Source organism: Oryctolagus cuniculus, chromosome 16 (assembly GCF_051225735.1).
Source record: "Oryctolagus cuniculus isolate XC-2025 breed Fujian yellow rabbit chromosome 16, ASM5122573v1, whole genome shotgun sequence".
Classification (NCBI taxonomy): domain Eukaryota; kingdom Metazoa; phylum Chordata; class Mammalia; order Lagomorpha; family Leporidae; genus Oryctolagus; species Oryctolagus cuniculus.
The window spans coordinates 54,502,477-54,527,253 of NC_142882.1; the positions used below are offsets into that span (position 1 = coordinate 54,502,477).

Here is a 24,777-nt window from a genome sequence, read left to right on the forward strand (position 1 = left end):
GACCCCACACTGAATGTCAGCTAAGGATGCTTCTAAACGCCTGGACGCCACTGCGGGCCACCAGGGCTACTCCCCACGACACAAGCCCTTGCTTCATCTTGAGGGAGTCTCACTTCTCCAGCCTGGGCCGTGGCCAGCTTCAGCAGGAAGTAGTTACCGAAGCACCACTTCCTGCCTTTCCCCTCCCTCCAGAATGGGAGTGAAAGGTCTCAGGGAGCATTTTGTGGCCAAGAATGTAGGATTTAGGGGAGGAGGGCAGAACTGGGACTGGGGCAGAGAGCACCAGCCGCCTTGAGCCTGTTTTCCGGAGCTACCAGGGGAGCTTAGTTTGTTACAGTGAACTGGGAGGGCAGGGCCGCCACGAACAAGGAGCCACAAAACTGCAAGACGCCGCTCTGAGTCCGAGTCTGCAGACCCGAGCTGAGCTTTGCTTCCAGGATTAAATTCTCCACCCGGGGAGAGACTGCGCCATTTCCCGACATGGGGACGCCCGTGAGAAGCCCGGGAATCTGCCCCTCACGGGGGTCGGTTATTTCGGGGGCTCCTGCTGTCTCCTTCACTTCTCCCAGGGGAAATAAAGTTTTCCTCTGCGCACCGCTGACCTCAGACTGATCATCTGGGGACACCCTGAGCGAATGGACGCTCACTGTGGACACACAGATGGCGCGGACTTTCCAGTGGACTGTGCGTGGCCCCCAAGGTGTGCACAGCCAGGGCCACTGGGGAACTTAAAGATGAGGCGGCGCTGACCATGGTGTCCTTTCCTCCCCCACCTCAGGGGCAGGGATTGGGGGAGACCCCGCCCAAGGTGTCATTTCTGAAATACGTTCCTGATTCAGGCCCTTTGGCACTCTCCATAGCCCGTCTCCTAAATATCAGACATTTTAAACGTTAAAGTCGGCATTTGCAGCCCACACGCACGCCCCCCAACCCCGAGGCCCCCTGCCAGCACCCGCCCGCCCCTCCCCGCAGCGCGCACACAGCTGAGGGGCCTGGGTCCCGGCTCCAGCGGGCTTCCAGGGCCCAGTCCCGCGCTGCTGCTCCCACAGCGTCAGCTCCAGCGCTTGGGGGGTGGGGGCGGATGAGCAGCCGCTGTGGGGACGAAGGTCGCGGGCTCCGGGCTCCCGGCGCCGCCGCAGCCCGCCGGGGTCCGCCTACGGGTCAGAAGCCGGCGGGCTGAGACGGCCCCTGGGCGGGCGGCGCGGGAGGCGGAAGCAGGAGGCCGAGCGGCCGCACACGGGCGGCGGGCGCTGGGCGCGGGCGCGGGGCCGTTACGTGCGCGGGGAGCGCGGGGCTGCGCTCGCGTGCGTTCCTGGGCGCTCGCCGCCACGCCTTTGAGTCAGCAAAGTCGGCGCCCGCCGTCCGCCCCCGGCCTGCGCTGCTCCAGGACAGCGGGTAAGTGACGGCCGACCTGCCCAGCTCTACCCTCACGGTCGCGGTGGGGACGGCGCCCTGGCCCAAGCCGGCCTCCCGTTCCCTTCCGAGTTCGCGGGACCCTCCCTGCGAGCAGGTGTCGGCCCTGCGGGCTGAGAGAGGCGCGGGCTCCCCGATTTTGATTTTGAGCGTTGCCTCCTCTGGCCGGCCGAGGTGTGCGGGGCGGGGCGCGGGTGCGGGCGCGGCGGGGGAGGAGGTGATGCGGGGCTCCTTCGCTGGGGAGGGGGCTGGGCTTGATCGCTGGGGAAGGGGCTGGGCCCTGTTGATCCTGTGGTTTGCCTGGAATGACCCCCGGGAGAGGGTGAGGCAGAGGCCAAAGCTGGGTTTCAGAAAAAGTGCTGGCCCCTCGCAGCAGCAGCAGGGTGGGTGGGCACTGGAAATTCCTGGCAGCCGGCATGGACACTGGGAGTGGGGAGCGGCAGGCAGGGTCTTTTCGGGGCTGTGGGATGAGGGAAGCGGCCTGGGGAAAATCCACAGGGACAGAGCTGCAGGGCCAGTGACAGGAGGAGGCACAGGCTGCCGCTGAGCTGTGGTGGCGGCAGACTCTCCCAGAGGCACGGGGGTCGCCGAGGGTGGGCGCACTGCACAGCCACGTGTCTGCTGGAAGGGAGGAGCGGCTGCTCCCCAGACGCGGGGACGCGCAGGAAAATGGGCGCAGACGTTCAGAGCGACAAGGAGGCTCCCGCGTGGTGTCCATCACCGGGGAAACAGAGGCGCGGGGAGGGAGGTGCCCAGCGCAGGTGCAAGCTCTGCCCCCACTGCAGAGCTGGGGTGAGGGGCGGGGTGGGAGGGTCTCCCCTCCCCTCCCTCCCTGGGCAGTGGGCTGTGCTTGGGGAGGGGCTAGAACAGACCCTGTGAGGCCCAGGTGGGCTGGGGCTCCTGGCCAGGAGGATGGGGGTGAGGGGAGGTGAGTGCAGCTGGGTCTTCCTGTTTCTGAAAGCCATGGCAGACTTGACAGTGACTGGAGGCTGTTTTGAAGAAAGAGGGAATTCAATGCTCTTGAAGTAGAGGTGAGGCGCTAAGGTCTCCTGTGAGCCTGGAGCCCAGAGCTGAGTGCCCTGGGCAGCAGTCAGGCCACTGCCTTCTCCTGCTGGCTCCCCTGGGGCCTGGGGAGGGCCTGGTGTGGACAGTGGGTCTTGCTCAGGCCCCAGCACCCCTCAGGGGCGGGGAGGGGTAGGGGTGACCCGATGCAGCTGCCTCCTCCCCAGGGCCCTGGGCCGAGCCTCATCTGGCCCCTAGGTCATGAGGTGTGGTCTGCTCCATTAGGTTCATAAAAGCAGAAATGCACACCTCCTTCTGCAGGCAGCCTGTAGGGCAGCAGCATAGGGCACCGCGGGCCACAGCAGTGAGCTTGACTGTGAGCCCCTTGCTGATCTTTCCCAGCCCTGGCCTAGCCCTGCTCTCCCTCTGGGGATTCCTTTGCTGCTTAAGCCATGGGGGAGGGAGGAGCTTCTTTCCCTCTGGTGTCCGGGCTGAGGTGGAGCAGCTGGGGAAAGGCTGAGAACTGGCTACAGACAGGGCCCAGTCTACGCAGGCTTTGGTTTCCAAGAGTGGCCAAGGAGGGCTTTTGGCTGGGGTCGTGGTGCACTCCGTGGTAATTCCCCAGATTTTTGGTTGTTGTCTCCAAACATCTTTCTCTTGGTCATCGGGGAGGTGTGAGTTAGCTCTAGGTTCTCCAAGGCCTGGTCAACAAGAGGGTGTCCTCGTGCAGGGACCAGATACGACTTCTGGTGTCAGACCGTCCCAGTGGAAGCCTTAGCACAGTCGTTTGCTAGCTGAGGTGTTGTTGGCAGCTTTCAGTTTCCGTTGTCTTTTATTCAGAAGTAAAAGGGAGGTGGGGTAGGCACGTGTTTAGTGAATTCAAACGAGTTCCTGAAGCCTGAGGTTCTGTGCTGCCTATGTCTCATGGAACACAAGGCCGCCTCCTGGCCAAAGCTTGATATTCCAAGGGAAAAAAGAGGCCTGATAGGTCATGAGACCTTTATTAGTTTAGGCCTCGTGGCTGGGTGTTGGAGCGCCTGGGTGTTGGAGCGCCTGGGTTCCGAGCCTGTCACCTTCCCTCTCATAGACACTGGAAGGTAGCAGTGATGGCTCATGGGACCGGGTTCCTGCCGCCCGTGTGGAAGAACCAGTTCTTGTCTTTTTCCTGGAGCTGTAGCAGGTTTTGGGGAGTAGGCCAGCAGATTGGAGCTCCGTCTAAAAAAAATGTTTTTTAAAAATTGATAACAATCGGCTGGCACCACAGCTCACTAGGCTAATCCTCCGTCTGCGGCACCAGTACCCCGGGTTCTAGTCCTGCTCAGGGCACCGGATTCTGTCCCGGTTGCCCCTCTTCCAGTCCAGCTCTCTGCTGTGGCCCGGGAAGGCAGTGGAGGACGGCCCAAGTGCTTGGGCCCTGCACGCCATGGGAGACCAGGAGAAGCACCTGGCTCCTGGCTTCGGATCAGCGCAGCACACCAGCCGTAGCAGCCATTTGGGGCTGAACCAACGGAAGGAAGACCTTTCTGTTTCTCTCTCTCTAACTCTGCCTGTAAAAAAAACAAAAACAAAAACAATATATGACAACCCCTCTCCTCCTTAATTGTTAACTCCAGCAGCCTACCTTAATGAGGACTTACTGTGTGCCAGGCACTGTGAAGGGATTTTATGTGTCTGGTTCCCTAAGCCTCAAACAAGCTTGTGGTGCAGATCCTATCATGTCTGCTTTTTACATCTGGGGATAGCAAGCCATCCAGCCATTTGTGACTTTTTAAATCTCAGCTCACAGTTTTAACCACCCTGCAAATTTGTCCCAACATACTCTAGTAGTCAGTAGTTTTTTAAGGCTTAGTGTGTGGCTCAGATGGAGCTCTAGGCTCCTGATTTTGATGTGGCCCAGCCCTGGCCATTGCAGCCATTTGGGGAGTAAACCAGTGGATGGAGAGCTCGCTCTCTCACTTAGTGTGTGGGCCAGGACCCCCAGTAATCGCATTTTGCAAACATGCAGTTGAGGCCCTAGGAAAGGCAGAATAATGGAACGGGAACACCACAGCTGACTGGAGGTAGGCAAGGGACTCAAACAGGTCTCCTCACTTCCAGTCTCGCTTTTTTCCACTTGGCCCTGATGCTTCCCTGAGGAATAAGTGGTGCCAGGCAGATGAATTAGGGAGCGGCAGAGACTCCCGCCCTCCCTCCAGGCTGCCGCTACCTGTGCGAGCCAAGCAGAGCTTGCTGGCAGCGCCTGTGCTTCGGCCTGCTGTCTTGGGAGCTCAGCCACCTGACTGTGATTCAGGACAGAAAATCTGCAACTCTGAGAGACTCCACCAGCAGAACCAAAGCCTACTAGGGAGAAGAGGAAAGTTCCAGAACATGCCTTGGTTGGGGCACAGGCTGGCCATTTAGACTCCTTGGTAGGACGGTGATGTTGGAACATTTTTGCAGAGAGGTTTAGTGAATTCAAACGAGTCCCTGAAGCCTGAGATTCTGTGCTGCCTATGTCTCATGGAACGCAAGGCCGTCTCCTAGCCAAAGTTTGACATTCCAAGGGAAAAAAGAGGCCTGATAGATTGTGAGACCTTTATTAGTTTAGTCCAACCTTGTGAAGAAAAGAATTGTTTATTTGAAAGGCAGAGAGACAGAGAGCTCCCATCTACTGGGTCACTCCTCAAGTGCCCACACTGTCCAGGGTTAGGCCTGGCTGAAGCTGGGAGCTTGAAAAGGAATCCAGGTTTCCCATGTGGCTGATAGAGACCCAACTGTTTGTACCACACACACTGCTTCCCAGGGTCTGCAGCCACAAGATACGGGAGTCAGAAGTCAGAGGCAGACATCAAACACACTCTGATATGGGATGTAGGCACCTTAGCCAGCATCTTCAACTGCTAGGCCACTTGGCCTCCCATAGGCCAGCCTTTTAAAGATTTATTTGTTTGGGGGGGTGGGGGAGAATCTTCCATCCATTGGTTTACTCCTCAAATGGCTGCAATGGCCAGGGTTGGGCCAGATCAAAATCAGGAGCCTAGAGCTCCATCTGGGTCTTCAACATGAGTGGCAGGGGCCTAAGGACTTGAGCCACCTTCCTCTGCTTTCCCAGATGGTAGTAGCAGGGAGCCGGAAGCAAAGTGGAGCAGCAGGGACTTAAATGCATGCTCATAAGGGATGCTGGCATTATTAGGAGGTGGGTTAACCTACTGAGCCACAAGCCAGCCCCAAGAAATACATTTTCTATGATTCAAAGACATTTCTTTTTTCTTTTCTTTTCTTTTTTAATTTATTTATTTGCAAGGCAGAGTTACAGACAGGCAGAGGCAGAGAGAGAGAGAGAGAGAGAGAGGCCTTCCATCTACTGGTTCACTCCCCAGATAGCTGCAACAGCCGGAGCTGCACTGATCTGAAGCCAGGAGCCAGGAGCTTTTTCTGGGTCTCCCATATGGGTGCAGGGGCCCAAGGACTTGGGCCATCTTCTACTGCTTTCCCAGGCTGTTAGTAGACAGCTGGATTGGAAATGGAGCAGCCAGGACTCTAACCAGCACCTGTATGGGATGCTGGCACTGCAGCTGGCGGTTTAACCTACTACACCACAGCGCCGACCCCATTTCAGAGACATTTCATGACTTGAGCAGGTGTAGGAAGCAGAATTTGAACCCATAGCTGTTCTCATGGCTGTTTTCCCTCAGCGAGTCCCAGCATCGTGTTTGGTTTTAGGGCCAACATGACGTTCTCTCAGACAGAACTGTCGAGGGCAAAGTTTGAAAGCCATGCTGGCGCATTGTTAGATGTAGGACCCTGAGGCCGGCTCCTCCAGCATGTTCTGTGTGGGCTCTGAGAGGCTGTGCTTTTGGGGCTGGGTTATGCATTTTCTCACTGACACCATGGACAACCAGGGCTTTGTCCTAGTTAATTTACAAAACCATAAAGTAGGTGAAAACTTGTGAGCGTTTTAACTTTGAGATGAGTGGTGCAAGGTCATGGTCATCTCCTTTTCCCAATCCACTCTCTCATTTTCCCATCTCAAGTATACGCTTCCATTTTGGATCACCTTGATACTTCCCTGCTTCTGTTAAGGCCCCCATAGCATTTGGCAAGAGTTCCCTAGGAATCAGAGAAAACGTGGAAGGATACCCTAGTGTGCCCAGGCCCTCGTGCATAGGGACTTCAGGAAGTCCATGGAGGGGCTGGCATTGTGGCACAGTGGGTTAAGCCACCACTGGAGGCGTTGGCATCTGTATCCGAGTGTGGGTTCACGTCTTGGTTCTCCACTTAGAACCCAGATTCCTGCTTATGCACCTGGGAAGTCAGTAGATGTTGACCCAGGTCATCCCTGCTTTCCACGTAGGAGACACGGGTGCAGATCCTGGTTCCTGGCTTCAGCCTCACCCAGCCCCAGCCACTGTGGCTATCAGGAGAGTGAACCAGCAGATGAAAGATATTTCTGTTTTTTCCTCTTCTCTGTGAAACTCTGCCTGTCAAATCAATAGTCTTTTTTTTTTTTTTAAGATTTTATCTATTTGTTTGAGAGGCAGAGTTATAGTCAGAGAGAGGGAAAGACAAAGAAAGGTCTCCCATCTGCTTGTTCACTCCCCAAATGGCTGCAATGGCCAGAGCTGAGCCTATCCAAAGCTAGGAGCCAGGAGATTCTTCTGCATCTCCCACATGGGTGCAGGGGCCCACGCACTTGGGCCATCTTTCACCACTTTCCCAGGCCATTAGCGGAGAGCTGGATCAGAAGAGGAGCAACTGAGACTTGAACTGCACCCATACGGAATGCCGGTGCTGCAGGCAGAGGCTTAACCTAGTGCGCCACAGCGCTGGCCTCTAAATAGTCTTGTTTTTAAATAAAAGTTCATGGAAAAATGGAACTAAAAGGTGTGGTACAAAATTTTATTTTAGGGATTTATTTTATTTACTTGAAAACACAGAGTTAGAGAGAGATAGAGAGAGTTGTTCCATCTGCTGGCTCACTCCCCAAGTGACCACAAGGGCTGAAGCTGAGCTGACCCCAAGCCAGGAGCCAGGAGCCTCCTCCAGGTCCCCCACATGGGTGCAGGGGCCCAAGGACCTGGGCTATCGTCTGCTGCCTTCCCAGACACTCCAGCAGAGGGCTGGACAGAAGTGGAGCGCTGGGACTCGAGCCGGTGCTCATATGGGATGCTGGCGCCACAGGCCAGGGCTTCAACCCATCACAGTGCTGGCCCTGGTACAAAAGTGTTTTAAGTCCACAAGTATTACTTTCATAATGCCCATTTCATGTGAACTTTCTGGAGGCCTCTCCTGCGGATTGGGGTGCTCGCCCTGATGTGGCCTTCCGAGGTGCCTGCTCTGCACATGGCAATGACCGTGGGAGCCTGGCGGTGGACCCACCGGAGCACAGTGTTCCCCGCTCAGACGTACTCCCTTGGCCTGCAGCCTCCCCTTCCCAGCCTGGCACAGCTTCTGCCATGAGCACAGTCAGCCTGGCCTGACTGCTCACCACGGCCGGAGCACCTGATCCCCGCCCCGTGCTCCACCGGCTCCTTTCCACGCCCTGTACCCGTGTTTGCTGCTACTCCCTGCTTCCTAGGGCCACTTGTGTTGCACTCTCACAGGGGCTGGGCTCGGAGCCCCCAGCCAGTTTTGCCATCTAGAGGCAGAACCTATTTGTGAGGGTCTCCAAGCTGAGGGACCCCAGAGGAAGGGGAGGTTAGAGGGAGCATTTGGATTTCTCTCAGCGGCTGGGCAGTGGGAATGCAGAATGTGTCAGCCTCAGCTGCATGGGTTGCAGGTCACCCAGAGGCCTTATGGGTATTTATCTCATCATTAACAGTATTCTTGCCAGTTTGCCCCTTTGTGCTTTAGCTGTGGCTGGGTTATCAGGAAGAGGGACCCCCTGAAGTTCCATCAGCTGTGGGGGAGCTCCCTGTAAGGACCCACAGGCAGCCAGAGGCAGCTGTTCAGAACTGGCAAGTCACAACCCCAGGGTTGCAGGCCTCTCACTCCCATTCCCTGGGCCTCCCACGGGGTGCCTCTGCTTGCACGTGGCCCCGTGAGGTGGGCCTGTCCCTGAAGGCACGTGATTTTCCGCTCAGTTGCTCATGGGCCCAGATGCAGCCTCTCAGGGCCTCCTCCCACGCTCCTGGTAAACCCGTCCGGTGGTGATGCCGCCAGCTCCTCAACTTCCCTTCTCTGTCCCCTGCCTGGTCCTCCATTGCTCCAGAACCTGCAGTTGGCAGCTCCCCAGGGCCTGTCCTGGGCCCTTTTCCTGGCCTGAACCCTCTCTCCCTAGATCTGTTTTTTTTTTTTTTCCCCCTTTTATGTACAACAGAGTTATCTGGATTTTTCTTCAAGCAGAGTACTGGGCCTCAGGATTCTTAATTCTGCAGGCCCAGGATGCAAGCTGGTCATCTGCCTCTTACTCCCGGGTGGTCTGGAGGCTGGTCATTTCCTTGGCTGTAAGTGTCACCCTAATGCGGATGTCTCACAGTTTCTTGGGAGCACCAGGCTTTGACACCGGACATTAAATTTGACTACAATCCCTGGGATGTGTCACAGACATCCCAAATGGACTCGCCCGATACTGTGGCTCCTCTGCTCCCCAGTGTTGTAGGGCCTTACTCTTGGATATCTTGGGGGCTCTGTATAGAAAATGCAGCCGGCACTGTGGCCTGCACTGTTTGCATCCCTTATGGGCATGAGACCCCAGCCCCGGTCCCCGTCTCGGGGGATGACCTGGAACCTTAGCCTTCTTTTCGGGCAGCTTATCTACAGGTGATCGGGCTGAGAAGCTGAGCTCAACACATGGGAAATTCACCTCGTGGTTTACAGTGACTGGAACACAAGCCGGGGTTTTCCGCTTGGCTCCTTTCCCTGATGGCTGGGAAACCTTGGAAAGTGTCCTGTCTGCTTTGAGAACTTTGCCCAGTAGAGCTCAGACGGACTCGTGTCAAATGCTCTTTCCTTCTGGGAAATCGAGTTTGAGAGCGACTTGAGGGTCTTCCCCACGTCGTAAAGGACTGTGTGTGTCATCTTAGGCTGTGGGGTCCAGGCCAGGGGTGGATGTCCAGGGGTGAATGCTCTCGGGTTCCCAGGATGGAGCCGTGCTGTGCATTTCAGAGGTGCGGGCCCTGTCTCAGAGCATGGGGGTGTACCACATTCTGCTCCTAAGGATTTTTATCCTGGCTTACAAGGAAGATACTTGAAGAAAAGGTTACTTAAAGGAATAGATGCCCTGTAATCCTAGGGAAGGTGCCCCAGCATTTTTCACTACAAAGACCTGGAGAGTCTGAGACAGGAAATGCAGGGTGGGTGGGCGTTGGCCTAGTGGGTCAGAGGGCAGGTGAGGCTCCCATGTCCCACACTGGGGCACCTGGGCTCAGTTCCCAGCTCCATTCGTGACTCCAGCTTCCTGCTAATGCAGACCCTGGGAGAGGATAGTGATGGATGAAATAATCGGGTTCCTGTCACTCACCTGGGAGACCTCATTGAGTTCCTGGCTCCTGGCTGCAGCCCCAGCCATGGCCATTGAGGATGTTTAGGGGTGAACAGGTGGTTGGGAGCTCTTTCTCTCTCTCTCTCCTCCTCTCTCCCCCTCCCTCTCCTTCTGTCTCTCTTTCTCTGCTTCTCAAATAAAAATATTTTAAACACTACATATAAAGCAGATGGTGAGGAGTGACAGCAGCCGGCACAGTGGGTGCGAGGCACCTGCCTCTCTCCCTGCTCCCTTGAACTTCACTGCAGGTCCATGGAGCAGCGGTCACCTCCTTTTACAGAGGAGGACACTGAGGCTCAGGGACATGAGTGAGTGACCCTGAGACTGTGCAGGCGGCTATGGCCTGGACATCGGCCCCGCCTCCTCCATGCTCCTGCCCATGTTAGGGAGCACTCCCCGACCAAAGGTGGAATCTGTGGTCATTTTTGTGCAGATGTGGTGATGTCCCCTGAGTAGACTTGAACCTGCCATGGCTCCTGCACAATGCCTGGTTTTCCTGTTGTCATGGAGAAGGAGCTGACCCCAGCCGCAGGGTCTCAGGTCTCAGGCAGATGGGGTTGCTCTTCTCGCTCAGTGTGAAAGTGGGCGTCTCTAGTCTGTGCACCTGTGCCCATTGGTTACATCATTCCCCAGTGACTCCATGTGTGCACGTCCCGCGTCGGCCCACATGGTCCCAGCTCGACTCACTGTGCTCCTGCCTCACCTCTGCAGCCTGGCCTCCCTTCCAGCTTCCTCCTTCTGCTGGTAACACCGTCTCCTTCCCGTCACCACTCTGTGAGTCATCCCAGACGCCCTTTTCTCTTTTTTCGACTAAGCTCGGGCCAAGTTCTTTTTGTGTTTTGTTTTGTTTTAAAATAGGTTCACAGCCAGGTTGAACAGGTCACCTGGAGGTCGCATGTCTCCTGTGCCTCACCGCACACAGAGCGACATCTCTGGGCACGGTCAGTACCCGGTGGTGCACTGTTACAGTCACGTACCTGTACTGCCACTTCCTCCTCACCCCAAGTCCAGGGCGCGCGTTAGAGGTCATTCCTGCTGCTGTGTGTTCTGCGGGGTTGTTCTTTTGTTTCTTCTCCCTCTCTCTCTTTAGGATTTATTTGTGTACTTGAAAGGCTAAGTCACAGAAACCTTTCAGTAGCTGGTCCACTCCCCAGATGGCTGCAATAGGCAGAATGGGGCCAGGCTGACGCCAAGAGCCAGGAGCTTCATTTGGGTCTCCCATGTGGGAGGCAGGGACCCAAACACATGGCCATCTTCTGCTGCTTTCCCAGGCCACAGCAGGGAGCTAGATTGGAAGAGGAGTAGCTGGGACTCGAACCTGGACTCTTATAGGCAGCTTAACCTGCTGGGCCATCAGCTGCAGCCCCTGTCCTGTGGGGTTTTGACAAATGTTCAGTGATGCGTGCCCACCGTTGTGGTATCATCCACTCCCCGCTGACTCCTCAGGACTCCGCTTCTTTGTTTTTCCCAAGAGTTCTGTTCCATCCCTGCCCACCCTGAGCCCGTGAGGCTGCCCTCTCACTGCATTCTGGCAGTTTCTAGTACGGCTCATGGCCAGTGACCTGGCTCCCCCAACCTGTCCTCTGACGCAGTGACCCTGTGTCTGGCCTGTGCTTGGGGTCAGCCCTCACTTCCCGTGGGTTCCACACCTGTGGGTTTGACTAACCACGGCCTGAAGCTGTTCAGGGAAGAAAAAAGTACCTGCAGGTTCCAAAAAGCGGAAGGTGTCTGTGCACAGAGCACGGCGCTGGGTCCACTTGAGTGGAGCGATGGCGTGCAAAGTACCCTCAGGTATCTGAGCTGCAGTGCTTGCATGAGCCTGTTTCCATGAGGGCTGGGGCGTCTGCAGGCGTCAGCAGCCACAACGCAGTGGCCTGCTGTCCTCGCCATCCCCAGATGCCCACTTCAGCCCTTCCCGACACCTCCTGGCCGCATTCTGCCAGCGTGGGCTCTGCACTCCCGGGGCCACACGGCGTCCCTGTTCTCAGTGTCCCTGTTCTTACGCCCATTCTCTGTGCCAGCTCGTTGGGCTGCTTAGAGACTTGATGGTGTTGCAGACAAGGAGAAAATATGCCGGAAGGAACTCAGTCCAATTTAATCTACCCAAAAGCAACTGGGCACTGACTGCTGCTGGCACTGTGTTAAGGCCAGGGTTGTAGAGTGTGAGTGACTGGGACAAGATCCCTGTCCTCAGGGGACTTTCGAGAGGACAGAGAATAAAGAAGAAGCAACACTGATGGTAGTAAAACCTAGGGAGACCACAGAAGGGGCAGTCTGCTTCTGTGGTGGTCAGCTAAGGCCTCTTGGAGGAGGTAGCATTGAGACAAAGCCCTGAGGAGTGGGAGGAGTCGTCTGGGTGAGCTGGTGGGGAAGGGGAGAAGCAGGCCATGTCCAAGGGAGAAAGACGTGGGAGGGGCCTGCTGTATGAAGTTGAGGGTCTGACTTGGCTGGGGCCATCCAAATATGCTCCCTGTCCCCTGGCACAGTGCTTTTATTTATTTATTTCAAATGTTTACTTACGTATTTTATTTGAAAGGCAGATAGTCGGAGAGAAATGTTCCATCTGCTGGTTCACTCTCCAAATGTCCATGATGGTCAGGGCTGGGCCAGGCTGAGGGCAGGAGCCAGCAATTCCATCTGGGTTTCCCATGTGTAGCAGGAGCCCAAGCACCTGAGCCATCACCTGTTGCCTCCCTGGGTGTGCAGCAGCAGGAAGTGGGATTGGAACACCGGGATCCAGGCCTCAAAGCAGACACTCTGATATGGGATGTGGGCATCACACGGGACAACTCAACCTCTGTGCCAAACCCATGGCCCTAGAACAGTGGCTGTGATGTTTTCCCCATGGTCAGCGCCCTGAGGGCCATGAGGGGCACGTATGGGGAGACTGTTGCGGAGTGGGGGTGTTGGGTGTGCGTGGCATGACTGTCCCTTGCCTTCCCTACCTGCTCCAGGTGAGGAAAACTGTCCCCAGTCTGTGGGGCTGTGTGCGTCTCTTCCTTTCCAATTAAGTGTTGCAGAGTTCCTAAGACACAGTCCAGGACACGGGCTTCTGTCAGCTGCTAACACTGGCTCTGAGATCCAAGGATGAGTCACTGCTTAATTGGATCACCGTGTGGCCCACTTGAAAAATACTGATTTGGCCCAGAAAAGTGATTATTTGCAGTCTTAGGAGGTTAGTCAGAGATGACGTTGGAGAAGCCCTTGGCTTGGTGCAGCATGGACGTCGTCCTTTCGTGAAGAGAGGCAGTGCAGGGAGACAGCCTCCTGGAGCCCAGTGAGTCTGCCCCGAGTGGGGTGGCGGCTTAACCTCTCTGCTACGACAGGACAAGGGGGGCCTCCCGGCCGGCTTCACCGAGTGCTGCGGGATGACCTTGTAAGCCGTCGGAAGCGCGCTTTACGGAGTTAAGTGTGGTTCTTGCACGTTTGGCCAGGGCGTAAGTCCTGACCGCAGAGCAGAACTTCTCACTGGCCACAGGTGTTGGGGTCTAGCAGCATCTGAAGGAGGTTATTTTTGTGCCTTTGGAGTAGATATCTCTTTCTGAGAGTGATGCGGAATCCAGAAGCCCTCAAAAAGGATGGATCGAATTCATTTAAAGTGAGATTGGCATAGTAAAACCACTGTACACATAGACAGCTTGCAAACCAGAGAAATATATTTTATGTTGCAGACTAGAGGTTACTTTCCCTAATACAAAAAGACCTAGAAGTCAATAAGAAAAGAGCCAGAACTTGGAAAAGTAGCCCAATCCCTATAAAATAACTCTGTGTCTCCTAAGTCCCTGAGCGGTGTGTGCTGTGGTGCCTCAGTGGGTCAGTGCAGTCACCTGTCTGGGCTGGTGCTGGGTGCTGGCAGGGAGGCGGGGGAAGGGCAGCTTGGGGAGTGGGTGTCCGTTCCCCACAGGGGGCACCTTGCCAGGGTCTGGGGAGTTCATGACCCCCAGGGTCCCGCCCTCCCAGATTCCCACGTGCAGAGTGCGCCCTTCAGTGCCACCCACAGCTCTGCGCTGGGCACCGTGTGGAAGAGCACAGCAGTGCCCACCAGGGGGCCGCTGAAGGGAATCCTGGGTGCACCTGCACCTGCACCGTGGGTGCTCTGCACAGAACGTGAGGAGGAGCGGTCTGTGTGGCTGAGTGGGGCGAGGGCCGTCTCAAGGCCTCGGCACAGGGCCGCTGCGGGCAGCACAAAGCTCCCGTGTGACGTGGTCAGGTCTGGGCCGTCCTCAGGGCCGTGCAGGTGTTTGCTGTGGATGTGTTGCCTGAGTGGGTGAGGGAGGCAGGAGGGGGCAGCAGGGCCTCTGGGGACAGCAAGCCCGGTGCTGGGGAGAGGCAGAAGAGGGATCTGTATGGAGGGGTGGGAGCACTCGAGGGGGAAGCAGGCCGTCAGGCTGGGTGGGAGTGTGGGGCCGTGATGGTGGTCTTGGGAGCTGGGCTGGAGAGGGTCCAGCCAGCGTGCTGGGAGCCCTAGCAGGGCGGAGATGGCAGTGCGTGTGGTGAGGACGCTCATCAGGGGTGCGTGAGGGGGAGCCGGGCCTCACTTCTGAGCCTCCACTCCAGAGTCCTCTCCTCGCTCCCCCCCCTCACTGCGCAGCCTGACCTGCACGTGGACGGTCACTCCCCAGCCCCCGCTGTGTCCCCTGCCCCCAGTGGGTGGATTCGGGGGCCACCACCTAACTAGTGGTGAGTCCTGGATTGCCAGGCTCAGTTCCTGTAGAGAGGGAGCCCCCAGGGATCCAGATCTGCCTCTCAGGTGTGGGTGCTCACGGCTGCTGCCTCCGGAGTCTCTCACTGTTGACTGTGGGCCAGTGGCATCGGTGGCCTCAGCCTGGAGACCCAGGAGTTAGCAGGATCTGCCGGTTCATGGAGAGATGATTTGAGGAAGAGACCTGGGTTTTCATCCTTTGTGTGCCTGCTGTGTCTCTTAGGGCAGGACAGGTGTTGACATTAAAGTGCAGATTGCACCTAGCCGGGGTGGGGAACCTCTGGCTCACAGGCACGAAATCGATTGGTCTGGTCCTGCCAAGGCAACCACAGATGGGACTCAAAAAATAAACCTATAGCAGCCTAATTTTTAGTTTGATAATTTTGTGTGGTCTGCGAACGATGTTATAAATGCCCAAATAGCCCTTGGCAGAAGAAAGCTTCTGCACCCCGACCTAGAGCCGTAGACGTGGGGTGAGCCGGCCGAGGAGGCAGCGCTGGGTGTGCAGAAGGGGCACAGGGGCGAGTGCTGGGTGCTGGTGTGTGAGGGATGCCCGGCTGTCTCCCTGGAGGTCTCCCCGAAGGACTGATAGGAACACTGCTGCCCGGATCCTGGTCCTCTATCATTTTTACATTTCCCTATGCTGTGCTGAGAACAGTGAATGCGAGATCTGCCGTCTCAGGCTTCTCAGTGTCTCTGGAACTTCTTCATCCCACAGGCACCTGCTCCTGCTGGGTCACGTAAGGAAGTCTTTGCTGCCCAAGGCCACTGCCTCCCTGCCCCTGGCAGAGTTTGCTCCACTGGGCTCTTTGCCATTGTTCTGCCAGCAGGGGAGGCTGCATTGCCGCTGGGGCTCTGAAAGGGTTACTCAGGGAGATCCGAACCGTGTACAGTGCACAGGTGCACAAAGGGTTAAGTCATTCAGGCATGGAGTGAGTTTGGGGCTGTGTGCAGACCAGGCAGCCAAGTTGGACACTGAATTACGGAACCCAGCATACCCACCTGAAACCCCGCCCAGCCATGCCCCACCCCATTTGTCTCCACCCCTTCCTTCCTGTTAAGGGCATTGTTCACTAGTGCCGGAAAACATTTTCAAAAGTTGTGAAATGCAGCGCGTGGTCAGACTGACGGCGGCTCCGAGCCCGAAGGACCTGGGTTCCTGACAGGTAGCAGATGGGGTTTCTTTTACAAAGCGTTGCTGCTTTTTGGTGGTGTTGGATTGACTGCTTGTGTGTGGCTGTGTTTTTAAAGCGTTGTCCCTTCTCTTAGGAAATCAGAACTTGCTGCTGATGATTTTACTACGGTGATTGAGGGCGCTTGCGCAGGTCCCGGGGCCTTAAAAGGGACTGCTCGGGACCCCTGGGCTGCCCCCGCGGCTCTGACTTTTCCAGAGGAGCCAAGGTGTGGGAGCTCTGGGGTTTATACAGCTTTTCTCATGCCAGTCGCTTTCACTTTCGGAGCAGAGGGTCAAAGGGAGAGCCCGTGTCCTGCCTGTGACTCTGCTTACGGTATTTGAAGCAAAAAGATACGGGAGGAAGGGAATAGAAAGCGGTGAGCCTGAGCAGGAAGGAGACCCAACACAGAAGCCATACAGAGGGAGGACAGGCAACCAAATGGATTCCAAACACCGAGTCCAGCAGAGCGGTGTGGGTTTGACCGAAGAGCACGGAGTGAATGTGCGGGTTTGAGAGAACAGCGAGGCCTCTGGTGTGCCTTGGGAGCGTTATTTACCCGACGCATGCCCCAGGAACAAAACCCTTCCGCTGGAAACCATCACGTATCACGCCCAGGATATTTAACTTCATTCACTAGTTAATAAACAGGCCCACGGGAGAATAACCTCATTTGTCCCACAATGCCCATCTGACTGTTTTACTGTTTTTTTTTTTTTTAAATCACCAAATACTTGATTGTGTTTTTTAACTGCAAGACAGCTAACGTAATACAAAGTCAAGTGAATTTGTATTTTTCTATTAAGAAAACAGTTTTAAAGGGGCACTTTGATATAAATACATAGATTTGAAGCTTCCAAGTTTGAGGTTTGGGTTTTTGTATCACGTTTAGGTTTTCAATATGCCTGTTGTAAATTCTGTGCTTACTACTATCCCTAGGGAAAAACCAGTGGATGAGCCTTTCCTCACAGCAGGTGCCAGTTCTTCAGCCTTGGTCTAGCTTAAGAAGTCAGTTAGGGGCAGGTGTGTTCAGCTGCTGCTCTGAGTGCCTGGTTCTAGTCCCCTCTCTTCTGCTTTCACTCCAGTGTTCTGGTCATGAGCCTGGGAGGCAGCAAGTGATGGATGGGAAACCAGGATGGAGTTTCTGCCTGTTGGCTGCTGACTCCTGCCTTTGACCTGGCCCCAAACCTGTCTGTCGTGGGCACCTGGAAAGTGAAACTTTGGGTGGAAGATTTCTCTCTCTCTCTCTCTCTCTCTCTCTTAGTTGCTCACTCATTCTGTTGCTGTACTTTTCAAGCAGATGAAAATATATAAAGTTTTTTTTTTAAATTTTTTTTTTTTGACAGGCAGAGTGGACAGTGAGAGAGAGAGAGACAGAGAGAAAGGTCTTCCTTTTTCCGTCCTTGGTTCACTCCCCAATGGCCACTGCGGCCGGCACACCGCGCTGATCCAAAGCCAGGAGCCAGGTGCCTCTCCTGGTCTCCCATGCAGGTGCAGGGCCCAAGCACTTCAGCCATCCTCCTCTGTACTCCTGGGCCACAGCAGAGAGCTGGACTGGAAGAGGAGCAACCGGGACAGAATCTGGCGCCCCGACCGGGACTAGAACCCGGTGTGCCAGCGCCACAGGCGGAGGATTAGCCTAGTGAGCCGCGGCGCCGGCCAAATTTTTTCTTTTTTAAATGGAAGTCGGTTGGTTTAGATTCTTGTGATTTCTGACCTGGGCGTAGCCTGAGCTGTAGGGAATCGCAGGGTCAGGGCTGGGTGCGTCCATGGTATGGTCACCTGTCCTTTTTCACCCTGGTGAGTTGGCCCTGCAGGAAGTGAGCAGAGGGGCAGAAAGCCCTTACTCCTCCCCGCCGCCTCCTCTGTCATCCATGTTCACTGGCATTGTTCCGGTGGGCAAGCAGATGCCACGGAGCAGGCCCGGGTCTGTTTCCACAGGGAGTCGCAGGGTGCAGCAGCCCTGTGTGCGGCCCTGTCCTGTGCAGCAGATCCACAGCGCCTCTTACTCCGCCCGCTGTGACTTAACTCATGAGTCCGCCTCTGCCTGCTGCCCCGTCCCTGCTCTCCCGGCCGCCGGTAACCGCCAGGAGATGCGCGCTTCTCAGGTTCCAGCGTGAGTGAGATCATGTGGTGTTTGTATGTGCCTGGCGTATTTCACATAGCATAGTCACCTCCAGTTCCCTCCATGCTGGCCAAGATGACAGGATTTCATCTCTTTGTGGCTGAGTAGTAGTCCATGTGTGTCTGTAGCACATTTTGTTTATGCATGCATTGGTGGATGGACCCGTTGGTTGTTTGCATTTCTTGGCTATGGGAACAGGATTGCAGTAAACTGGGGTGTGGTTGGCTCTCCCACAGAGTGCCTGCCTGCCCCCGGGACGTGGGATTGCGGGGCCGGGGTGGGGGTCTAGTTTCTGGTGTGTTTTTTTTTTTTTTCCCCCTTAAGATGTATTTTACTTATTTGAAAGGCAGAATTAGAGACAGAAAGAGAGAGCCTTCACCCTGCTGGCTTACTTCCCAAGTGGCCGCAACAGCTGGAGCTGGGCCGATCCGAAGCCAGGAGCCAGGAGCTTCATCCGGGCCTCCTACGTGGGTGCAGGGGCCCAAGCACTTGGGCCATCTTCTGCTGCTTCCCCAGGGACATTAGCAGGGAGCTGGATTGGAGTGGAGCAGCCAGGACACATCTGGGATGTTGGCGCTGCAGGTGTGGCCTTACCCACTACACAACAACACAGGCCCCGTTTCTGTTTATTGAGCAACTTCCCAACTCTGCCAGCGGTGTTACTGCTCACACCCCCACCCATGGAGTGCAGGGTCCCCTTTCCTCCGCAGGTCCTCACCAGCACAGGTTATCTTTTGTCTTCAGTAACAGCCCACCAGCTGCAGTGAGTGACAGCCCATCTCGGTTTTGATTTGCATGTCTCTGTGATTAGTGATGAGTGTTTTTCTCCTGTACTCATTGGTCATTTGTATGTCTTCCTTTGAGAAATATCTCTTTAGATCTGCTGCCTATTTTGAAATTGGATTGCTTAGATTTTTTTTCTAAAATGCTATAGAGTGGTGCGATGCTGTGCTCCTATGACGTTCTGTTTATTCTCCTCTGACAGATGTGTGGCATTTTTTCCCACTGTGTAGGTTGTCCCTTCACTCCATTTCCTTTGCCGTGCAGAAACCCTGTAATTTGGTGACCTCCTGTTGATCTGTCTTTGCCTTTGTCTCCTGTGCTCCTGGGGTCTCATCTAAGACATCCTTGCCCACTCCAGTGCCTGAAGCAGTCGCCCCTGTTTTCTTCCAGTCATTCCGAGGGTCCAGGGCTTACACTTAGGCCTTTCTTCCGTTTTGATTTCCTTTTTAACCCGATATTAATCATCCGCAGCAGCAAGTAGCGTAGTGCGTGCTCGACATGACTGGGCTGTCTCCCAGGTGCCTTCATTGATTAGTTTGTTTGTTCCTGCCAGCAGCGATGCAGAGTTAGCTTCTGTGGTTAACCGCTGTCTCATAGTGAGGATACCGAGGTACAGAGGGGTTGAGTAGTTAAGAGACCCAGTGTCACTGAGCCAAACTGGGCCTGGGTGACCCAGCTCCGGGGGTGATGGCTTGAGTCCAGACCTCGTACTGCCGCCCTTGACGGCGAGGATGCTGCTGTGTCCCCCCAACCCCGCCCCGCCAGGCTCCGAGATGACCTTGGCCCCCGCCTTCTCCTGGCCCTCAGGATGCTCAGCCGGCCCGGTGGTGCCCACATGGGTGAACCCTGGGTGGGATGTGCTTCATTCTGGCAGTGCCCAACACCCCCGGGTGACTTCTGAACACAGTTTTTCTCCATTCATTCACCCATTCTAAATGTGTATGGAAAACTCCGTGTGTGCCTGGTACTGCAGAGCCCAGGAACCCTAAATAGACCAGGGCTAGGAGGAGCTTTGCTGTGCAGAACTCATGGTTTAGTGAGGACACAGACAATGCAATATATTTTTTAAAAGATTTTTATTGATTGATTGAAAGGCAGAGTTACAGAGATGGAGATCTTCCATCTGCTGGTTCACTTCCCAAATGGACACAATGGCCAGGGCTGGTCAGGGCCGAAGCCAGGAGCCAGGAACTCCATCTGGGTCTCTCATACGGGTGGCAGGGGCCCAAGCACTCGGGCCATCAGCTGCTGCTTTCCCAGGAACATTAACATGGAGCTGGACCAGAAGTGGAGTAGCTGGGACTCGAACTGACAGTCATGTGGAATGCCGGCATCACAGGTGACAGCTTACCCTGCTGCGCCACCACACCGGTGCCATTAATTCAGGATTTACCTGAGGGAGCTGCTCTTTAGCCTAGTGGTTAACACAGCCAGGTCTCACCTTGCAGTGCCTGTGTTTGAGCCCTGACTGTGGCTTCCTACAGAGGTGGTGGTGTGGCTCATGTAATGGGGTTCCTGCCACCCACATGGAAGACCTGGATTGAGTTTTTGGCTCTGAGCTTCATCCGCAGCCCAGCTCTGGCTGTTGCAGGTAAAGGGGAGCAAACCAGCAAATGGGTTCTCATTGTCTGTCTTTCTGTTTCTCTGCCTCCCATGTATATATATATATATATATACACACACACATTGACACCACTATATATATATATATATGTAAAGATTGCCTGAATAAGGTAGAAATATTGTTGTGCTCAGAGGGAGACGATGGTACAAGGGAAATGTATGGTGTATGTGTGTGTGTGTGTGTGTGTGATGGTATCAGAGGGAGGCAGGGCAGGTTCCCCTGGGTTAGTGAGACTGTAACCAAGATCTGAGAAGGGAGTGGTATCACTTGGTGACAGCTGGGATTGAATTCCAGCCCTGCTCTGGAACAAGTCGATGGTGTGTGATGATGAGCTACTTCTCTTCCCAACGTCTCAGTATCTTCATCTGTAAAAAGGGCGGCTGTGAGACTCGAGCAAGTCTGTGTGCATGGGGCTGGCGCGTGGCCGTGATTCAGAGCTGTTTTTATCCCTGTCTGTGTTCCTTTCACTGTAACCTTAACAAGACTCATGTTGAACACAATTCTGTGGCAAGAGCTGCTGAGTACCTTGGAGTAGTGAACTCGGCACATGGAGGGAGGTTTCATGGCGGTCTTCAAATGGTCTGGGTATGCTCGGCCGCTGGGATGTGGGCAGCAGGCGGCACTCCGAGTGGGGGGCACACGCGTGTTTTCTGGACCGACGTCGGACTCCCTTTGCCCGGGGCTTTTTGCCGCTGTGTTTGTAGGTGTGCGTGGATCCCTGTGTGTCCTTTAAGAAAGGCAAGTCTGATCTGTGGGGATGGACATGAGGACACAAGTGTCCAGCCCAGCTTTGTGTCGGAATACTGCGGCCTCTTCCAGCTCCCACTGTTCTCCCGTTTTGATGAAAAGGGCAGCTAGAATTCAGCCGATGGCCATTTGTAGGGTTTTTTTTTTTTTAAATGTTTATTTATTTTATTTTTATCTAATTGAAAGGCAGAGCTATAGAGAGAGGTAGATCTTATGTCTGCTAATTCACTTCCCAGATGCCTGCAACAGCCAGGGCTGGGCCGGGCAGGAGCCAGGAGCCAGGAACTCTCACCTGGACTGCAGGGGCCCACGCACTCGAGCCATCGTCCACTGCCTCGCAGGGTGTGTTAGCAGGAAGTTGGATCCGAAGCAAAGGAGCTGGGACTTGAACTGTTGGTGCGTGGATATGTGACGTGGGTGTTGCCAATGGTGGCTTCATAGTTAATTTTTACTGAGTCCTTGCTAAGTGTCTTAAGTTTATTATTGAGGTTAATCTGTATAGCAATCCTATGAAATAAGATCCCTTCTTCTTCCCATGAGATGAGGCTTGTGTTGAGGAACTTGCCACAGAGCTGTGAGCGCCATCGCTGGGGTTTAAACTCAGAGGGGAGTGACCCGTGACTTGAGCTCTAAACACTTCGCTGCTGCCTTTCCCGCTTACTAACTGAAGGTGTCCAACTGCGGTGTCCGGAGGCTGACTGCAGGTACACGGGCACCGGGTGGCATAGGCAGGTATCCGGGCCTCTACAGAGCTGGGGGCACCTGAGTGTGTGGGGAGTCCTCCCCTGGCCTGGCAGGGGTGTCCACGGAGCAGCGGTTCTGGATTGTTACTTTCCTGGTCGTTGTAAGCTTTGGTCTCGCAGTGTAGACCCTAAGGACCGAGCTCTCAGTGTAGACCCTAAGGACCGAGCTCTCGTACGTGTCAACTGAAAATTAAGTGCATTTATGAAGCGTGAGGAGTTCATGTTTAGCAGCAGGTTCCCCCAACCCCAGCCATTGTTCATGGCCTTCAGTGCCTTTGGGAACTGCTTGAGGTGCATTTGGAAGGCAGGGGAGACAAACAGTAAGTGAGGCATCCGGGGGCCCGGTCGGGGTAGGGGCGGTTTGGCCAGAGTCAGGGGACGTTCCTGTGCAGGGGGGGCGTTCTCATGGGGGAGGATGTTCCCGTGTCGGGGGGGGGGGGCCGTGGCCCAGAGTGTGCGGCTGCTGTGCCCGATGGGCAGCGCGCTGGCCGCCTGCTGGGCAGGGCCCTGCATTCGCCCAGCTGTGCTTGTTTTGCTTTTGTTCTAATGCAAACTCTGCTTCAAAAACTAAGTGTGGTTTTTTGATCAGAACTGAATAAAAATACACCCTGCAGTGCTGGGCTGGCTGGGGAGAGGAAGCCAGCCATCCGATCCCCGATCCCCGGGCCATTCCTTTTCTTAGTTACTGGTTTTTCCTGATTCAGCAAGGGAGGACCACAGGCGCTGTGGGACCCTTACTTACTGTGTGTGCTCTTTGTATTTTTATATTCATTTATACTTTTAAACACACTAAAGGAATCCTTTTTCTTAAGTTTTTATTTACTTATTGTGTTTGAAAGATAGACAGACAAAGAGCTCTCATCCACTGGTTCACTCCCTGAATGTCCACAACAGCCAGGCCTGGGCCAGGCTGAACTAGGAGCTGGGGGCTCAGTCTGGCTCTCCTGTGTGGATGGTAGGGCCCCAGTTCCTTGAGCCTCCACTTGCCACCTCCATTGTGTGTTAGCAGGAAGCTGACACCAGGTGCAGAGGTGGGACCCAGGCGCTCCAATCCGGGAGGGGGGCGACACAAGTAACATCTTAGTGGTCGTCCCAAATACCTGCCCCAGAAATATATTTCAAAAAACGATAAAGCCCCATTTACCATTACAGATGCAAGCGAAATGTGTCCTCGTGCTTCCTTTCTGTCTGATTGTGAGATACTGAATAGAGCGTTACAAGGGCAAGCCAAATTAAAGCAGAAACGGAAGGTTGGCTGACGCCCTCCTGATACGTCACTGTGGCACTGTGGCACACTTCCGGATCGTTTTCTGCTCTGTATCAGAGTGTGAACGAACAGACACAGGATACGTCGACTCCCACCTCCCCCATCCTTCGACTCCCACCTCCCCAATCCTTTCCGAGGGAATAGAGGTCTCGGGTTCTTGTTCCAATCCAGAGATGTCGCAGAGAGCGCTGGAAGGCCGTCTGCTCTGAAATGGAGCCGGTCTCCAGCCTCCCACCTCGTCCCCGGGCTCTCGGTTTCCTTCTCGTCTTGTTAGCCTTTGGACCTCCCCTTGCTGACAAGATCACAGGCCGAGCTTTCTCTGGAAAAGACTCCGCTTCCCACAGAGCCCGTTCCTGGCCAGCCCTCTTGGCCCAGCGTGCCGTTCCAGGTGGCTACAGCCCCTTGAAGTGGTGGGCTAGTGCCGACCATTTGCCAGGGTCTTCTCCCCGGGGCAGGGCGTGAGTGGCCGCCAGGAGGGAGAGAGTGAACCCTGCTGACCACTCGCCCTGACTTCGCTGTGCTGCCTCCTGTGTCCAACAAGGGCTGCACAGTTCACTGGCTGTTTCCAGTTGTGCTTTACTAAATGGTTTTACTATTAGGCTCTGGCATGTGTTAGGCCGGGGGTGGTCCTTGTCAGACGTGTCACTCCCATCACATCACTCCATGGCATACATCACTCATTGGTCACTCATATGCCCCTGGGTCCTTCCTGTCCTCCCAACCAGAGCAGACATCACTAATAGATCCCTAAGCCAGGCGAGCCCTGAGGATCCTTCCTCATTCTCCCAGCAGCCCGACTGCCAGAGGGGAGTTGGAGCAGCATGGTCCCAGGAGAACCCCGACAGGGCCCAGACTTGAGATGCGGTGCAGGAAGTGCTGAGAGGAGTGGTGCCCAGATTTGTAGAATTCTAGGATTTTACCAAAGTTTGAAAAAGAAGGGTGAAGGTCTTGTGCACAATTGCTAATTTTTTGCTATTTTTATAAAAGACATAAAAATCTCCCCAAATCCTGTCAGGCAGAGTCCTTGTCATTTTGTAAGAGGAAGAATGTTTTGGTGCCTCTGCAGTCTCAGAATGAAGGCGAGCTCTCACACTGAGGGACTGCGGCCTTAGAACAAGGTCAGTACCTGGCTCCTCTGTTTCCCACTTTCTGTGGCCCCGTATGAACTTGGTCATGGGCCTCAGTGCCATTTGGGACCCCTTGTTGTAAGTCTCAGACAGCTGGAGTTTTCCTTTATATGCTGGGCTCCTACAAAGCCAACATTTGACAGGTAATTCTGCTTGCTGGTGGTGATGATGTGTAGTCAGAACATTTCATGATTCACACATAATAGTTCTCAGGTCATTATGAAGAATAAACGTAAATTAAAAAATGAGGCAAAGCCTCTCTAACCATTCTCATTGAGTTTTCTTTTTAAAAAATGTATGTATTTGAAAGAACAACAGAGGGAGGGAGGGAGAGAGAGAGAGAGAGAGAGAGTTGTCCATCTGCTGGTTCACTCCCCAAATGGCCACAACAGCCAGGTTTGGCTGAGGTGGGAGCCCGCAGGAATTGGGAGCTCCGTCCGGGTCTCCCACGTGGGTGTAGGGGCCCAAGCACTTGGATCATCTTGTTCCGCTTTCCCAGGCCATCAGCAGGGAGCTGGATCGGAAGCTGTTGTGTCTGAGGAGCACCACACACTGATAAATTTTAGAGTCCTTTATTGCCAGCAGCCAAGAGTAGGCTCATGTCCCAAAG

At 54.9% G+C, this 24,777-nt stretch overlaps 1 protein-coding gene across 8 annotated transcripts in view; it reads left to right on the forward strand.

Annotated features, from left to right (window-relative positions):
* Window positions 1-980: 980 nt before the first annotated feature.
* Window positions 981-24,777, forward strand: part of SNX10 (sorting nexin 10) — a 66,238-nt gene continuing 42,441 nt past the window's right edge. The window contains exons 1-2 of one of the 8 annotated variants that reach the window (XM_070059684.2): window positions 1,280-1,395; window positions 10,511-10,651. The gene's annotated coding sequence lies outside the window, so the exon portion shown is untranslated. Of the gene's footprint in view, window positions 1,396-1,565; window positions 1,588-10,510; window positions 10,652-15,608; window positions 15,746-21,266; window positions 21,427-24,777 lie in introns of those variants that run through there. The other 7 variants (XM_051852860.3, XM_051852863.3, XM_089315441.1 and 4 more) reach the window with 7 other exon arrangements.